This window comes from Onychomys torridus, chromosome 9 (genome assembly GCF_903995425.1).
Source record: "Onychomys torridus chromosome 9, mOncTor1.1, whole genome shotgun sequence".
Classification (NCBI taxonomy): Eukaryota; Metazoa; Chordata; class Mammalia; order Rodentia; family Cricetidae; genus Onychomys; species Onychomys torridus.
The window spans coordinates 7,479,600-7,496,583 of record NC_050451.1 but is presented as its reverse complement, the minus strand read 5'-3'; the positions used below and the strand labels follow the sequence as shown (position 1 = coordinate 7,496,583).

The 16,984-nt window shown below is 45.2% G+C and overlaps 1 pseudogene; it reads left to right on the top strand.

The window, feature by feature from the left end:
• The first annotated feature begins 389 nt into the window (after positions 1-389).
• On the top strand, positions 390-12,944 carry LOC118591172 (annotated as a pseudogene).
• The last annotated feature ends 4,040 nt before the right edge of the window (positions 12,945-16,984 follow it).

Here is a 16,984-nt window from a genome sequence, read left to right as displayed (position 1 = left end):
TAGTTCCCATATGTTATTAGAGACAGGGCCTAGCTAAGATTCAGTAGAGAAGAACTTCTAGAAGTATCAGGCCTACGAGTTCTGCTTAAGTACAGGCCCAAGGGTGCTAGCAAACTTGGGCTGGCGGTCAATTTAGATATATAGGTCCCCTACGGATGGCTGATGCTGGGAGACTCCAGAGGTCTCTACAAGCCCCCAGTTTCCTCAAGATCCAGGTGTCCCGGCCACTGGGCTAGCCTTAGGATTCAGAGCAGGACTTACCTGTCTGAGGTGAGTGGCGTGAGAATGTCAGCATCTGTTGAGTAGGTAATGATGGACATCCGCAGTTTAGAGCTAGGGACAAAGCCAACACACTAGATCATCAGCCTGTTGGGGGCCAGACATGCACAATGCCCCGCTCCCACCCCATCTCTTTTGCACTGGGGACATTCAGAGGTGAGGTGTTAAGGTAAAATTGGCAAAGGCTTCTAAAGCCCATGGGTATATTGTAGGTCCAGGGAAGAAAGAGAAGGTCAGGACCACCCCCTGCTCCATCCTGTGCTTTGACTCTCTTTTCCTCTTCTTTCCCCAGTCTCTCTCCTCCTCCTCTTTCTACATCTCCCCCTCCCCTCTCTCTTTTCTCCCCTTGTCTTCTATCCTTTCCTCCTTCATGTGTACACACTCACATCACCCATTATGAACAGGCAAAGAAGCTCCCACACTCCCCATTGGGGCATCATCATCCCTGGGCCTGGATATCAAATGCTTTGCATTTCTAACACCTTTCTTCACCCTACCTGCCTCCAACTCAAGTAGATCTCTCTCTGTCTGGGGAACCCTTCACACACACACACACACACACACACACACACACACACACACAGGCCCTTTCCTCTCTCTCCCTATGGCTCACAGTAGGAAATCAGATCCCCTTGGCTTAGCATGATGTCTACTATGACTTTGTCCCCAAACTACCGTGGCCCTCTTTTTCCTGAGTTACCTTGACTCACTAGTCTAAGGGAACACCCACTTACTGGGGATAACTGCTATAGTTCGAGTTGGAAACATCCCTCACAGTTCCATGTTTTCAGCATTTGCTCTCCATCTGGTGAAACTATTTTGGATAGCTATAGAATCTTGAGATGGTATCTAGCTGGTCGAAGCAGATCATTAAGTGCAGACCATTGACAGTTATAGCCTGGTCCCTGTCCCTGCCATTAGCTTTCTTCTTTTTGGTCTACCACTGTGTGAATAGCCTTGGCTATGGTCTACCATGGTGAGAATAGCCTTGGCTACATGCTCCTCTTGCCATGCCTGGGAAGGATAGACTGAAACCCTCTGAGCCTCTGAGCTATAGATACCTCTCCTAAGTTGTGTCTGATAAGTATTGTGATCTCAGTCATGCCACTCTCTGACCCCGTTCCTTCTCTGGGCTCGAGGACTCAGTTCACATTTCCAGTTTCTCTAGGACCGTGAAACTTTTATCTGAGGCCTCCTGCCTACCCTTTGCCTTTCCATGACAAGCTCCCCAATCCACTCCTCTGGCCCTGAGCATCCTATACTAGGTGTAAGTTAACACCTACCATATCCTTCCTTTTTACTCTGAGGAGTCCAAGAGGGTGGATGGACTCTGTCCCTGTACTACACCCCCAAGCAGGATCAGACACCCCCCACTGGACTCTGTCCCCCATGTTAGCACACGAGCCTGGATCTATGTGCCATCTATGAAGGAATCTCATGTCCATCAAGTCTAAGAGACATGCTGTTTGTCTCTCAGAGGGCTACTCCCTTGAAGCACAGAGGAGACAAGAGCCAGGAGAAGCCATACTTCTGGAATTTCTTCACCAAATTCTCCATAAATGAATAAACGTGCTTCCAGTTTTTGGCCACAGAGCCTGACCTGAAGACAGAGGAGACATATGTCAAGGTATAACATAACATCATAGGGTAGGGAGGGGTAGTGTCAGCCTTCCTACTTCTATTGGGTGCCATGGTGGATCATCATGAGAGGTGACTTTCCTCAGGGCCAGTAGTGAACACAAGGTAGCCAAGCAGCCTCATCTATTGAGACTATGAGGTCCCAAGAAGGGCCTTTAGTGGCTCACCACAGTGCCTGGTTATGCTGGGTGGGGGCTATGTAGTCTCACAATGAGGGAAGATGTCTTGATTGGAAGAGCTACCTAGTGTTCTAGTGTTCTGATGTGTGAGGCTCTCCACCCTGCCTCTACTGACTTTTAACTTGCCAATTCTTAGTCCTGTCCATGAACAGGTGGGCCAGAGCTGTTGGCACTATTGTTATCAGAAGGCTTTTTTTTTTTAAAGATTTATTTATTTATACAGAAGAGGGCACCAGATCTCATTACAGATGGTTGTGAGCAACCATGTGGTTGCTAGGAATTGAACTCAGGACCTCTGGAAGAGCAGTCTGTGCTCTTAACCTTTGAGCCATCTCTCCAGCCCCAGAAGGTTTTTGAACACTAGGAAAGGCCTAGAGGGAGACCCAGGCTTGGCCTATAGTTCCTTCATCGAACTCTTAAGATGAAAGCTACTCCTCAGGTGAGATCACTCTGTAGGTTGTGGAACATTTGGGGCACAGGTTGGGTCTTGAGGGTTGTAGGTCTTCCAAGCTCTTTGCTTTTTGGTTGGCCACCATGTCACACCAGCTGCAACTGTCATGTCTTCCTCACAGGATAGACTGGACCATTGAGCCATTTATAAACCAAAATAAAGCTCTCCATTGTTTTTTTGTTTGTCTGCTTTACAATAGTCACACCTTGGAGGGGCTGAACCCAGATCTTCCTTCAAGTCTCATGGGTGGCCTATGCATTTAGGTGACTCTGCAGTGTTTAGCAATTGCTGGGCAAGGTTTGACTCTGAAAACCCATCCACGACACAGACTTTTCCATGGAGAATTGTCAGACTGATGTATTCTTCCCCACATTAGAGAAATACAAATAAAGTCGGTCAAGTGTCCTGTCCCAGTGATAAAGGAAGTAACGGATAGCCACAGATTCCACACATTCCTCCATATTTCCCAGCATCCACAGCGGAATGAAGGGAAATTCCCCGAGGAGGAGCTGGGTTTTGGCTAGGGTGGCCCAAGGCTGGGGCAGTTATGCATCACAGCGTCCTGAGCACCCTGCAAAGCCTGGCTGTCCTGAGAAGGCACCTGCAGGTCTGCTCATTTCTGCCCTGGGCTGTCATTTCCAATCAGCACAAGAGCAGGGGCTGTACCACCAGGACCCTCGGATCCCTGGGCCTATTTCCTCCTGCTCTGTCCCTGCACGGAGTGTAAACAGATGGAGAGTGGTTATAAATGTGTATGAAGAAATGAAGCAGGACATGGATCAGCTTCCGACCACAAGAGAACCCAAACAGCTGCATGAGATAAAGGAGTCAGTAAAGGGTATGAGAATGGAATTCAGCGAAGAGATAGAAATGCTGAAGGGGAACCAAAATGAAATGCTGGAAATGAGGGAAACTAATACGTAAATGAAATGCTCAGTGCAAAGACTCACCAACAGAATGGATTATGAGAGGACAGAATATGAGGGCTTGAGAAAAGCACAGAAAAACTGGAATATTCAGTCAAGGATAACGATAACGTTTAAAAAAGTGAACATGTGCAATCATTGGGACACCATAAAAAGGCAAAATCTAGGAACTAGGGGCATAGAAAATGGAGAATAATCTCAAACAAAAGGCATAGAAGATATTTCCAAAGGGCTGGACATATGGCTCAGGTGGACTGGGTGCTGTGTAAGTGTGAGGACCTGAGTTAGGACTCCCAGACCTTTCATAAGAATTCAGAAAATTGATTAGTTTTATTCTATTCTGAACACAGTAGAATAAAGCTAGAAACCAGCTACTGAGAAACTCAAGAAAATACACGGACACATGGAGATTTCACAACACACCATACTAAACAATACTCATTTAATATCAGGTCATTGAAGCCATTAAAAAATCAACCAAAAGTTCTAGATATGACTAAAAACAAAATCATAATGTGCAATGATACAATAACCTACACAATACAATAAAAACAGCCTTAAGAGGGAAGTTCATTGCTATAAGAGTCTAACTTTGAAAAATCAGACCAATTTCAAATGAATAATAATACATCTTAGGACCTATCAAGCCAACCCCCTAATTAGTAGATGTAAAGAAAGAATTAGGAGTGGGACAGTGATTAATGAATTATAAATATAAATGAAAAACATCAATGGGAAAAAAGAGTTTTTTTTTTTTTTAAAAAACAAACAAACAAGATTGACAAACCCTTTGACAAACTAGCAAAAAGAGAAAGAAGATCCAAACTGACAAAATTAGATTAAAAGGGAGACATTACAATAGACACCAATGCAATTCAGGAAGATTTTAAGATATATATTCCCCTAAATTGGAAAATCTGAAAGAAATGGATGGATCTCTAATACATATGGCCTACCAAAGTTAAATCAAGACGAACTAAGTAATTTAACAAGATCTAAAACAAGCAATGAGATTGAAACAGTAATTAAAAAATCTCCCAACTGAAAAATTTAAGCTTAGATGAATTTACCACAGGATTCTACTAGATCTTTAACGAATGACGCTGATCTTTTCCCAATCATCCAATACCATAGAAAATGAAGGAATGCTTCCAAATCTTTTATACAAAGCCATTATTATCCTGATAATATAAACCAGAGGATGACAAAACAATAAAAAGATAAAATTACAGACCAGTACCCATCAATAACCACAGATATAATAATTCTCCATACTCGTGAACACATCAAAATGATCATGCATCATGATGAAATTGGCTTTATTCCAGAAATGCAGGGATAGTTTGACAAATGAAAATAAATAAAAAAATAATACACCATCTAAGTGGACTCTAGGACAGAAGTCACATGATCATCTCAGTACATGCAGAAAAGATCTGACAAAATCCAACATCACTTCATGACCAAAACCCTGAAAAGACCGAGGTGATAGACCCAAACAGGGTGAAAGCTCTACAATAAACCTACAGCCATCATGCTGGTAAATGGAGGAAAAAGCAACATTCCCACTAATTAAGAACAAGGTCCAGGTATCCTCTTTCCACTCCTGTTTGATATAACTGACAGAAACCTTAGCTAAAGCAATCAGACAAGAGGGAGAGAGAAGAGAAAGGCACAGTGCCCTTCTTTGCAGACGGTATGATTCTCTGCACAAAACTCTCCAGGTCCACTAGAAAACTCTTAAAGCTGCTAAACACTTTCAGCAAAGTGGCAAGATACACAGTGTGTAAAATCCAGCATTCTTCTTAAACACCAGTTGCAAACATATGAGAAAGAAATCTAGGAAACAATTGTATTCACAATTGCTTCATACAAAAGCCTTGAAATACACTTGTCCACAGAAGTGTTAGAGCACAACATAAACATTGAGACGTGGAAGAAAGAAATTGAGGAAGATATCGAAGATGGAAAGACATCCTATCCTGGTGGATTAGAAGAATTTAGCATTGTAAAATGGCAGTCCTAGAAGAAGTAGTTTATAGATTCAGTGTAATCTCCATCAGAATTTCAACGCCATTTTTTCCATAGAAATAAAAAATAATAATTCCAGTGGAAGTGTAAAAGACTTGAAAACACTTGTAAAACCACAAAACACTTATAAAAACTGGCAAAAAAAGAATAATGCTGGAGAGATATCACCATATCTGATTTCAAGTTATACTGTAGAGCCATAATAACAAACCAAGAAAAAACAGCATGATGCTGGCACAGAAACCAGACACATACATCAGTGGAACAGACTAGAGTACCCACAGATAACCCCGAGCGTCTCCAGCCACCCGAGGACTTGACAAAGGGACCAGAAACATACAGTGGAGAAACAGCCTCATTAACAAACGGTGCTGAGGACCTACACATAAAAGAATAAAAGAGAACCACGTGTCTTTCTTTGCATAGGAATTAACTCCAAATGGATGTAAGACCTTCATGTCAGACTGGGAGCCCCGAAGCTGCAAGGGGAAAAAGTAGAGGAAACACCACAAGACACAGGCATAGGGAAGGACTTGAATGAGGCTCCCATTTCTCAGTGAATAAAGCCAACAATCAGCAAGTGGGACCATAGGAAATTCAAACGCTTCTGTATAGCAAAGGGAATAGTTAATCTGATGAAAATGTAACCCACAGAGAATAGGAGAAAAACCTTTGCTAGGTAAACATCTGACAGAGGATTCATATCCAGAACAGACAAGGAGCTAAGTATCTAACCAACATGACAACAACCACCCAGTTAAAAGGGCGGTGGTGGTGGAGGTGGTGGTGGAGGTGGTGGTGGAGGTGGAGGTGGAGGTGGAGGTGGAGGTGGAGGTGGAGGTGGAGGTGGAGGAATTGAATAGAGAACTCTCAAGAAGAAGGAATTCAAATGACTAGTAGATGCTTTTAAAGTGTTCACCATCATTAGCCATCAGGGAAGTATCAATTAAAACCACTTGGAGCGTTAACCTCTGTCAGAATGCCTGTCACCAGAACCCAGCAGCAGTAAGTGCTGGTGAGGGTGCAGAGAAAGGCAGGGGATCCTTGGTCACTGTTGGTGGAGTATGAACCGCTGGAAGTGCTATGGATGTTTGTATGGCCATTTCTCAAAACACAACAACAACAAAAACTAAAGCCAAAACTACTATGCAACCCAGAAATACACGTGTGGGCATATACTCGAAGGACTCTACACCCTACCACAGAGATACTTGCTTATTTTTGTTCATTTTCGCTCAATAGCAGGGAAATGGAACCTGTCCAGATGAAAACATGGCATATGTACACAATGTCATTTTCTTCCATCATAAAGAAAAATGAAATTATTGTGGCTCCCGTGCTACTGTTGCCTGGCAGGTCAGTATTGTGGCTTATAGTGCCTAGCGCTGGATAAATTAATTTTTTTCCCGCTTCAGTAGGCTGAATAGCACCTTCTAGGACTATGAAAGCTATACATCAGAGAGAGAGAGAGAGAGAGAGAGAGAGAGAGAGAGAGAGAGAGAGAGAGAGAATGAATCTTGGCCAGTTCAAGATTGATTTCTCTGTGTTCTATAACAACAGTATATGATGTCTTCAGCAATCAGGTGGACAGCCAGGAGAAATCGCAATAGCTTGTGTTGTTTTGGGTACCTCTGGGGGTCCCCAAACCAATAACTTATGGAGAGGTATCCCTGTCTGGCACTGAGATTTTCATGTAATAACCCATGCCTTCTGTGAGCAGCATTGCTCACCAATGTGGGGTACCTTGTTCAAACTTCTTTTAAGGTATGTGAGGCCTAGCTTCTAATTTTTATGTGTGTGCATTTATGTGGGAGTGTGTGTATATCCTAAGAAATGAGAAAGAGGCCCATAAGAAAGGAAAAGGAGGCTTTAGGGCTAAGGGAGGAGGTTAGGAGAGCCCGTGTACCTGTGTAATGTGGAAGCAGAGGGATGCGGAAGGGAAGAGAATCACCGAGGGTAGGAAGGGGGCAGCACAGGGGTTGAGGAGAGCAGTCGGTAAGGACAGGAACAACTGAAGAGACCACTGGAGCGTGTGGCTCTGGCAGGCCTTGCCTCCCCCCAACCCCTTATTTGGCCACTTCCACTTCCTCCTCCTGAGGCCGACTAGCAAGGTCCATCTATCAAAGTATTGAAGTCCAGCAATCAAAAGTCCCCTCTAGGTCACCTAATTAACATACCCAATTAAAATTAAACACTCATCCTAACACAGGGTTTCCTCCTTTACCTTTATAAACTGCCATTTGCCTATGGGCCACGTCTGTCTCCTCTCTATACAGGGGCGGTTCTTTGTGCCTCCCTCTCCCCTAGGACAAATACCCCCTTCTCCCTCATTCTCCGTCTCCTGTCTTTGTCTCTTATTCCGCCCTTTGTCCCTCTCAGGCAAAAAAAAAAATCTCCTTTGTGCTAAGAACTTGGTCTTGTGGTATCTTTAGTCTATATGGAAAAAAAAGAAAAAGCCTTAAAGAAATGTGATAATCTGCAATCTGATTAAAAAGTAAAAAAAATTAAGAACTTGAAGGGTGAGTCAGAGGTGGGCTATCTCCCAAGAGTTACTGGTCAGGGAGGCCCCCAAAGCAACACAGACACTTGCCACTGCTCTTAGCTGCCCATGAGAACTAGATGCTAAGACCCTATTGCCAAAGACACCATACACTCCAGAAGAGGGACACAGAGAAATCAAGCAGGAACTGCCCTGGAAGTTACCTCCCTTGCTGGCTAGCCCCACCTTGTTGGAAGGTCTAGGCAGACTATGGGAGAAATGGTCAGCTCACTGAGCTGTGGAACCTGAATGCCACACTACTGGCCAAGCAAGCCTTGTGCCCATTAATGCAATTGAAGCAGGTCTATTATGGATGCCCAGTTGCCTTCTGGCTGCATTTGAGGGGAGGTAAATGGCAATGAAGTGGTAAAAGTACATTTCATACATGTATGGAAATAAAGGAGAAAAATACAGACAAGTCAGATGGCTCAACTCAGGAGATCAGAGTAGAATGATTTCCCATCTTATAGAAATTAAAGCACATTGCAAATTTCTGTAAGCCAAGAATTGGATACTTGGATGGGACACCACCAGAGAAGCCCTGATCCTCTCTCTGGGACTCAGATCCAGTCTCCATTCCCTCCCTTGACAGCCAGGAGGGGTCTAAAGACCAGTCTAGCTTACCTAGCACACAGAAAAAAGAGACTCTCCCCAGGGTAGAAACAGTCCATGGCTCTTGTGTCAGAAGAAAGAAGCTGAACCCTTAGGGCAGTCAAACCAAGGTTATTCCGAGCAGCAAGGCTGGGAGAGTGCCCACAGTGGCAGTGGCAATCTGCGAGGTCCCTCTGTGGGTAGTTCACATGGTAGAAAGGGCGCCTCCCAGTAGCTTCTGGTCCTGAGGGGTATGGTGACCAGATCAGGGTCAAGATGCTGGGGACAGAGCCATCTAGAAGGCCTGTGTAGGCCTCCCTGTATTCAGGAAGTCCGTGACAGCAGCCTACATCCTGGGGTCTGGCCGCAATGATGTTGCCTGTCCTGCAGGGTCAGACCTACAACTGATGCCCAAGGGCTCTCTAGGGACAGTGCAGGAGGGAAACTCACTTGTCCAGGATGAAGTAGAGGTCGAAAATACCCTGACAGTCCTCTTCCGCTCGTTCCTGGCGCCAGTTTTGCCTCATGTGTTGGATCTGGCGTTGGTTGTAACTTTTGTAACCTTTGCCCAGGCGGGGGAATAGTTTCCAGCCAGGGCCATGGTATCGGAGGCTCCCAGCTTTAACAATGTGAGGAGGCAGCAGGAGCAGGAACAGAAAGAGTGCTGAGCAAGGCATTCGGGGCCTGGGAATCCCTATGATCGTCTGTCCCTGTGACCTTGCTAACTCTTAGATCGCTGTGGAAGGTCACATGTAGGCTGAAGGACAGCCGCTCTCGGCCTCTTTCTCCACCACCGTGGCCTGAACCCGGGGGTTGAGGACCACCGTTTGTGTCCTGCCGTCAATGGGAGTACTCCACCGGGTACACTCAAAGCATGGGGACTGGGAAGGCAGCTACCTGAAGAGCTCTTCCCTCACCTTGGGACAAAACACCCTGGGGTTGTGATGGACAGGGAGGTTGACATGGTGACTTTGTGACCTGCCCCTCTGCTCAACACCTTTATGCTGACAGTGCCAAGTGGCAGTCATTGGCCCTTTGCAGGAGTCTCAGATGAGGTCTCCTTGTCTCCAATCCCAGCCCCTCACAGGGCATCCTTATGGGATACCTCAAGGAACCCAAGTGTTTTGTTCACTGAAAAGGTGGCTGAGCTCGCCAGTTACTGGGGGTGAAGAGATCAAGACACCAAGGGTCAAATGTGTAGGAAGTGGGAGGCCAATTGTGGGACCCGAAATGAGCAGTCAGTGTCTGGTTTCAAACAGACAGAGATTGTGTGCTACTGCCATGGTCCCCTGTGAGTGGAATACTTCACCCATCCACTGCCGTGTGACCAGCTGTCCAGCCAATGACCTGACAGAACCATTTTATTGTGATCTCAGGTTAAGTGGGTCAGACCCACAGGAAAGGTGGAGTGGGACGCCCTGGGGAAGAGGAACCTAGGGAGTCCCCAGCACTAGGAGAGACTGGAGTTGTCTGGAAGCTTTCTCATTGTCCTCTGTGGCACCAGGGCTGAGGAGCTTTGGAGTGTGACTCCACTAGGATTGTCACGAAGCCCTAGCTTGTGGTCTCTCTCTGTGACTTGGGCCTCTTCACAGTGTCAGTGGGCATGGACATTCTTTGTGGAGGCTCAGAGCTTGAGAGGGCAGTGTTTGCAGTGAGTAGTTTGAGATGTGGAGCCCTTTATGACATCACTTCACCAGGCATGGTGTCATTGATGCTGTCCTCTGGTCAGAGCCTTACCAGTCTGTCAAGGTTTGGAGAGGAGTGTGAGTGGGCTCGCCCTGTGCTTCACTTTTCTTCACAGAATACCTGGAGTGCTAGAGGAGGCACGGTGTGGAGACGTGATGCCAGTGCCAGACAACTGCATTCAAAAGGGATTCTGAACCACCCAAGTGTGAGGGAAATCATGTTTAGAAATACCACAATCTCTTTTCTTTTTGTGATTGTATGCTCATAAAAGTCATTAAGAATTGAAACCTTTTCTCTAATTCTAAAATAAATCGCAATATATACAACATAAAGTTTAGAAGGGACAGCACTGGGTCTGTGGGAATTTGTGTTTTCTTTTGCTATAGTCTTTAGTGACTATCTCAAATAAGTAACATGTTGAAGTGGAACAAATTTAGGATACTTGCTTTATCACATTAGAGTTCTCACCACATCTTCTAGGACAATTCTTATTGTCATAGTTTTACCGTTTTCCCCATTGAATCTCTTAAACTGTGGCTTTAATCTGCCTTTTATTCATTCCTAAGTGGACTGGCCGTCTGTTCACGTGACCTGGGCATTTGTTTCCTCCTCTGAAGAGGCTGTGTGTATGTGATCTTTCTCCATCCAGGGTGTTTATCCTGTCATATTTACATTGTGTATTCTGAACACCAGGCCTTTATCAGATATGGCAATATCTTCTTCCAGTGTGTGGCTTGTTTTTTTCACTTAACTTTGAAAAAATAATGCACAGTTCTTAGTTTTGATACAGATTGTTTCGAGTTGAATGAAAGGCCCTGGTCTCCAAGGGATATACTATATCCTAATGGAAATCTTAAATCACTGGGGGACATATCCTTCAAGGGATGACCTCCATCTCTTCCTTTCTTCTGCCTCATGAGATATGCCAGCCTCACCAGATGTTGACTGGAAGCAGTACTTTTTTAAAGGTCCTGAAGACATAAACTCCAAAGATCTTGGAGTTTTCAGAACCGTGAGTCAAAACTTGAGGGGAGAAGATGCTGGTGAAACCCCTCTTCTAGTTGAGAGACATTGTTAGCTGTGGTTGCTTGGGGGAAAGAATGCCTTCTTGATGGGTGCTGCTAACACTTCTAATTAGACTGTGGTTTATGAAGAAAAAAAACACAGTTAAAATTTGAAATTTTTATATTTAGTTTTAGAAATCTAATATTTGAAAAAATGTGATTTAAATGGTTACTACTATATAAGTATGTAATATTGTTATATATATTATTTTTTTGTAACAACAAATATGTTCTAAAAGATAAACCTATCTTTTAAAAAAGTTAATTGCTTCAGGTGTTTTGTTATGGCACCACAAAGCTAACTAAGACACAGATTATCATTTTCCACCCTTTTCCTACTCCCAAGGAGTTGTGCTCCTGAACACCTTCAGATTTTCCTTGGAACATGTCCTAACCTGGCACAGGTTGTCGTTCTACAAATGAGGAGTAGAGGCTCTCAGAAAGGCAAAGGGCCACCAGGAAGCTTCAGCAAATACCCAGGAGAGTTTCTAGGCCTTGAGAAGATACAGCTCTGGTGGGTACTGGACCCAATCCATCAGTGAGGCTCTCCAGCTGCAGGCCGGAGGGATTTTGGGGACTTTTGCATAGAAAAGGTGGGACCACGAAAGCAGAGGTCAGAGAGGCACTAGCGGAGGAGGAGGTGGTGGTGTGAGTGTGCTGGGTCAGGGGTGTTGGGGAGGAGTGGTGTGGAGGGTGGAGTCCGGGGCTGGTGAGTGGCTGGGGTGGGAGGTAACCTTGACTGAATCAGACAAGTACTCTACCTACCCTTTCATAAGCACCTGAGCCTGGCAGCTGGCCCAGGTCCCTGGAGCCAAGTCCTGAGGAGTTGCAGGCTGCAGACCAGAAACCTGGGACCTGGCTTGACTCTGTTTTGGTGGTCTCTCCTGTGCGCCTACCCATCTGGCTCCTCTTACCGGGCAGTTGGGGTGCGGGGCTGCAGACTACAGACTCTTGGAAATGTGAGTTGCAGAGGCTCCAACTCAGGTGCCTGAACAGCCCTCCTTGCACGTGGGACATAGCTGCTTAGTTGGACCAAGTTCAGAGATTTGTGACTGTGCCCTATGCTGACACTGGGGTATGCCCCGTGCAGAACCCAGAAGGCATGGGGAGCAAGATCCATCTCAGTTCTCCCCTCTCAGCTGTCTGCTTCTCTGTCCTTCCTTTCCTTCACTTTCCCGCACAGGTGAATTCTCACTTCAATTTCTTTACTTCCAAATTGATGTTCTGGGCCTTGTTTCCATGCATAAATGACGCCATCCCTGGTGAATGCTCTGTTCTTCTCAGCCAGCGTGTGGGCTGGGCACTAGAATCATACACCAGCCACAGCTCTTTCTCTAACAGCTATTTCCAAACGTCTGGAATGTAACATGTTTTGTGCCCACATGCACAAATGATCAAATTGTAAGTCTCTGGGTTTTCAGGGTGAGTGGTTTTTAGAGAGATGTTTCTGATTGGCTCTTCCCCTTACATGTGGCTTTCCAGGGCACCCACAGCACACCAGGACCACGGACCGCCCTTGCAGAGGCCTTAGGAGACAGAACTCCCATGCCCATCTTCTAGGCTGGTGTGCAGCCCTAAGTTGGGAGACTCAGAGAGGAATGAGGTTCAGGGATTAGCATGAGAAGAAGATAACAGGAGGCCAGAGCTGTGCACTTGAGATCTTCGGGTGTGAGTGGAAGTAAAAATAACAGGAAACTAAATGCTTGTGAATGTCACTGACGGTGCACATTTAAGTGACACGTTTTTACTGCTTAGTAAGACACAAAGCATTTTAAAATTATAACTGTGGGAGTTGAAGTTAATGTTCATGAGTTCATTAGGTAGTAGGGCCCATGTGAAAGTATTTTCTTGGCCACATTTCAAATGAAGATGTCTAGAGAAGCAAGTCTGGTTAATTTGGGGGGGGGGAAGCAGAAATAAGATATTGAGGCCTTTTATTTCTTGTAGAATTCAGCCTTGTCAGAGAGACACAGCTTCATTAAAAAAAAAAAAAAAAAGATTTATTTATTTATTATGTACACAGTGAGGGTGCCAGATCTCATTACAGATGGTTGTGAGCCATCATGTGGGTGCTGGGAATTGAACTCAAGACCTCTGGAAGAGCAGTCGGTGCTCTTAACCTCTGAGCCATCTCTCCAGCCCCATGGCTACATTTTTAATGCATCTGATATATACTTTATTATATATGCCCATATGCTAAACCACAAGATACCAAAGTTGTTTAATTAGCATTTCAAACCGATTTTGTAGTTTATTATGTTCCTTAATGATAGATCAGTCAGTTGAGGCTTTCATCTGATGCTCCACAGGAAACTCGGCCTTAGGTTACACAGGAATGAACAGAAACTCAATTTTATGGAGGGAGTTACAATGTGTTTAGTGAAGTAATTTGCCATGTCATATCAAAGACTACTGGGTAAATGCTGTGTGTGTGTACATGGGGTTTCAATTTGAGAGGCTGTAGCAAGCATTTCCGAAGCTGTAAACATGGTTTATTTGTAGAAACTAGTTTTATGTATAAAATAAATATTTAATAGTAAAATTACAATTTCATATTATAGTCCCACAATCCCATAATATTACATACTGCAGATGAGAGAGGGAACACATAGGGTTTGAGACCAGCCCTAGCTACAAAATGAGACCCCATCTCCAAACAAAAAGTAACCCACCCCAAATTAATGTTATCAATTTTTTCAATAATTTAAAATTTTAAGCAAAGTATTTTATTTAAAATGACATACAAAATGAGAGGAAGGAAATGAAGGAATAAAAACATTACCTCTAATAATAGAACAAGGCGAGTACTTTAGCACTCCTAAATAACTTGAACAGGATGGGGAGAGACGCTCACATGGGATGGAGAAACTGTCACCATTACACAATGATCTTTCATTAGGAAGTATTCATTCCCTCCCAGAGCCCAGACATGTAAAGGACACAATAGACACACTGATCGGGTAGGATGTGACTGATGACTTTACAAATTATTGATTTGTGGGTCCTGCAATTCAAGTGTCCAGTTAGCTAGACCTATGGCCCTTGTCTTGTGAAAAATGACAGAATATTTGAAGCAAGCAGTGAAATTTCTTTTCTAAATATTAAAGAGCAACTGGGTACCCAAGTCTGCCATCAGGGAGATGTCTCCCCAGAGTGTCTCTGATGCAACAAGCATGCTCTCTGCTGGAGAGTGCAGAGCATCCTCCTTGTCTTCTGACTCAGAGGGTCAGTGTGAGACCTCTGTCTCTCATCAGTGCCCAACATCACCCTGGACCAAGGTGCACTTCTGGCCTCTTGGAAGAGGAAACCAGAAACTTAAGTCAGACAGGGAAGGAACTGTCTTCTCTAAGGTACCTATGGCAAGACCCCTGGGATCCTCTGAGGCCACACATTCCACCACACAGAGAGGCAGCCAGGGACCAGGGAAGCTGGGGTCAGACAGACAGAAAGCTGGGTGATTAGCTCTGCTCTTGTCTCTTGATCACAGTAAATACCAGACTGTCTCAGACATCTGCAGGAGTCAGGCTGTCCTCAGTAGGTGTTAATGAAACTCTTCCATTCCTACTGAATCCTCGAGGGCCCTCACACACTGAGAGGAACCCTGGAAAACTCAGCCCATCCGTTATTTTTGATTCCATGTGGCATGGAAGCTGCTCTCAGATCAGTGTAGGTTGCAGAATGTACTCTCTGTGTGGTCATGTGTCACCTGTGCTTGGTGGTCTGTGTTGGGACCATGCATTACCTTGCCCATCCTGGCTCATTTGGACCCTTCTAAGGCTGCATCATGTGACTCAGGTAGTGTTCAGTCCTGGGGTCTCTACCAACCTGGTCTAGGATAAGAATTGCCTCTGTCTTCTTTGGTTTGGTGATGCTCCAAAGTGAGTTTACCTGAAAATATCCTGCTTATCCCAAAGACCCGGGGGTTGAGGTGGGATGAATAGTGGCACAAAAGGCAGTCTCCCTGCAAGTCAGGTAACTGGGGGCTGTACCCCATCTTCCTTTTTTCTAGGCTAGGAGTTTCCTTTTCACTAGAAAAGACCAAGAGTGACCAGGGGGACTTGTAATGTGTACCCTTTCCCCTTGCTTTCTCTACACTGATCACTACAGACAGCCTGCTGGGGGTCTCTGTGGATGACCAGAGTGGAGGGAACTTTCTGTCCAAAGTCTATGGCTCCTGAGCAATGCTTTCTCCTTCAGTCAGGGCAGCATCTCTAGTTCATGGTGGTGAGAGCACCAAGGCTCCCACTGCATTCATAAGCTGGCCTTTCACTTTCCGTGAACTAGCATTCTGGCCCAAAGCATATGCTAGGTGGGGTCCCAGATTCTCTAGAAGGGCAGGCTACATATGATACTCACACAGAGAGCCCAGGGCTGGCCTCAGAGAAGTGTGGACTGAGATTTAGTCAGACAGCCATGGAGAAATGGCCAGGTAGAGACAGCCACAAACACCCAGCTTCCAGGGAAATTAGACTAAGTCTCTCTTGCACACCTACACTTTTCTTGGTATCATAAATACCATAAATATTTATTTTCTGGGTTTCCAGAGATTCGTTGTCCCGATACACCTTGCAGGTGGCTGCTCTGGATATATCTACATGTCACCTTAGGTGACGTGCTCAGGGTAAATACAGACCATAGGAATATCTGTGTCCCTTCTCTCTGGACTCCACCCCATGGGACTGCACCTGGGTCCCTGCCACCTGCCCATCAGGCTCCACATCCCATTATCTTGTACCCTTTTCCTGTCTGACAGTATGGTACAAACACTCCAGTCTTTGTGAAAATCTCTGTATGTACATGACTTGAAACATCTTTGTAAAACAAAACCTATATAAAGAACGAGACAGAAGGTCAACCAAAGGGCTAGAAAGTGGTTCGGTTAGTACTTGGCATGCAAGTATGAGGTCTTGAGTTTGGGGGCCCCAGCATCTTCCTGAAAAGATAGGTGCAGTGATGCACACCTATAGCCCCTGGCATGCCTCGGGATGTTAAACTTACTCAGGACAAACCAGCATGAATGTGGGATTGCTCTTCATAGAGAGCTGTGTCGGTGACAAAGTGGTGGAGTTCATCCATGTCTAGCCACATGACCCTAGGAAGTTTTGTCCTTCTGGATGCAACAGAAACACATCTGAGATTTATCTTTGGATGACAAACTTCCCTATAAGCGACAAACTCCAACTCTTTTTCTTTTTGTATTTAAACATACTTATTTACTAAAATTTTTTCATTTTACATATCTACCCTAGTTCCCCTCCCTCCCATTCTACCCCCATCCACTCCTCAGAGTGGGTAAGGCCTCCCATGGTAGTCAACAAAGTCTGGCATACCAAGTTGAAGGAGAGCCTAGCCCCTCCCCATTGTATCAAGGCTGAGCAAGGTATCCCACCACAGGGAATGGGCTCCAAAAAGCCAGTTCATGCACCTGGGGTAAGTCTTGGTCCTGCTGCCAGGGACCCCACAAACAGATCAAGGCACACAACTGTCACCCACATTCAGCGGGCCTAGTTCAGTCCCATGCAGGTTCCCTGAGCTGTCAGTCCAGAGTCAGTGAGCTCCAACTAGCACTGGTCAGCTGTCTCTGTGGGTTCCCCATCATG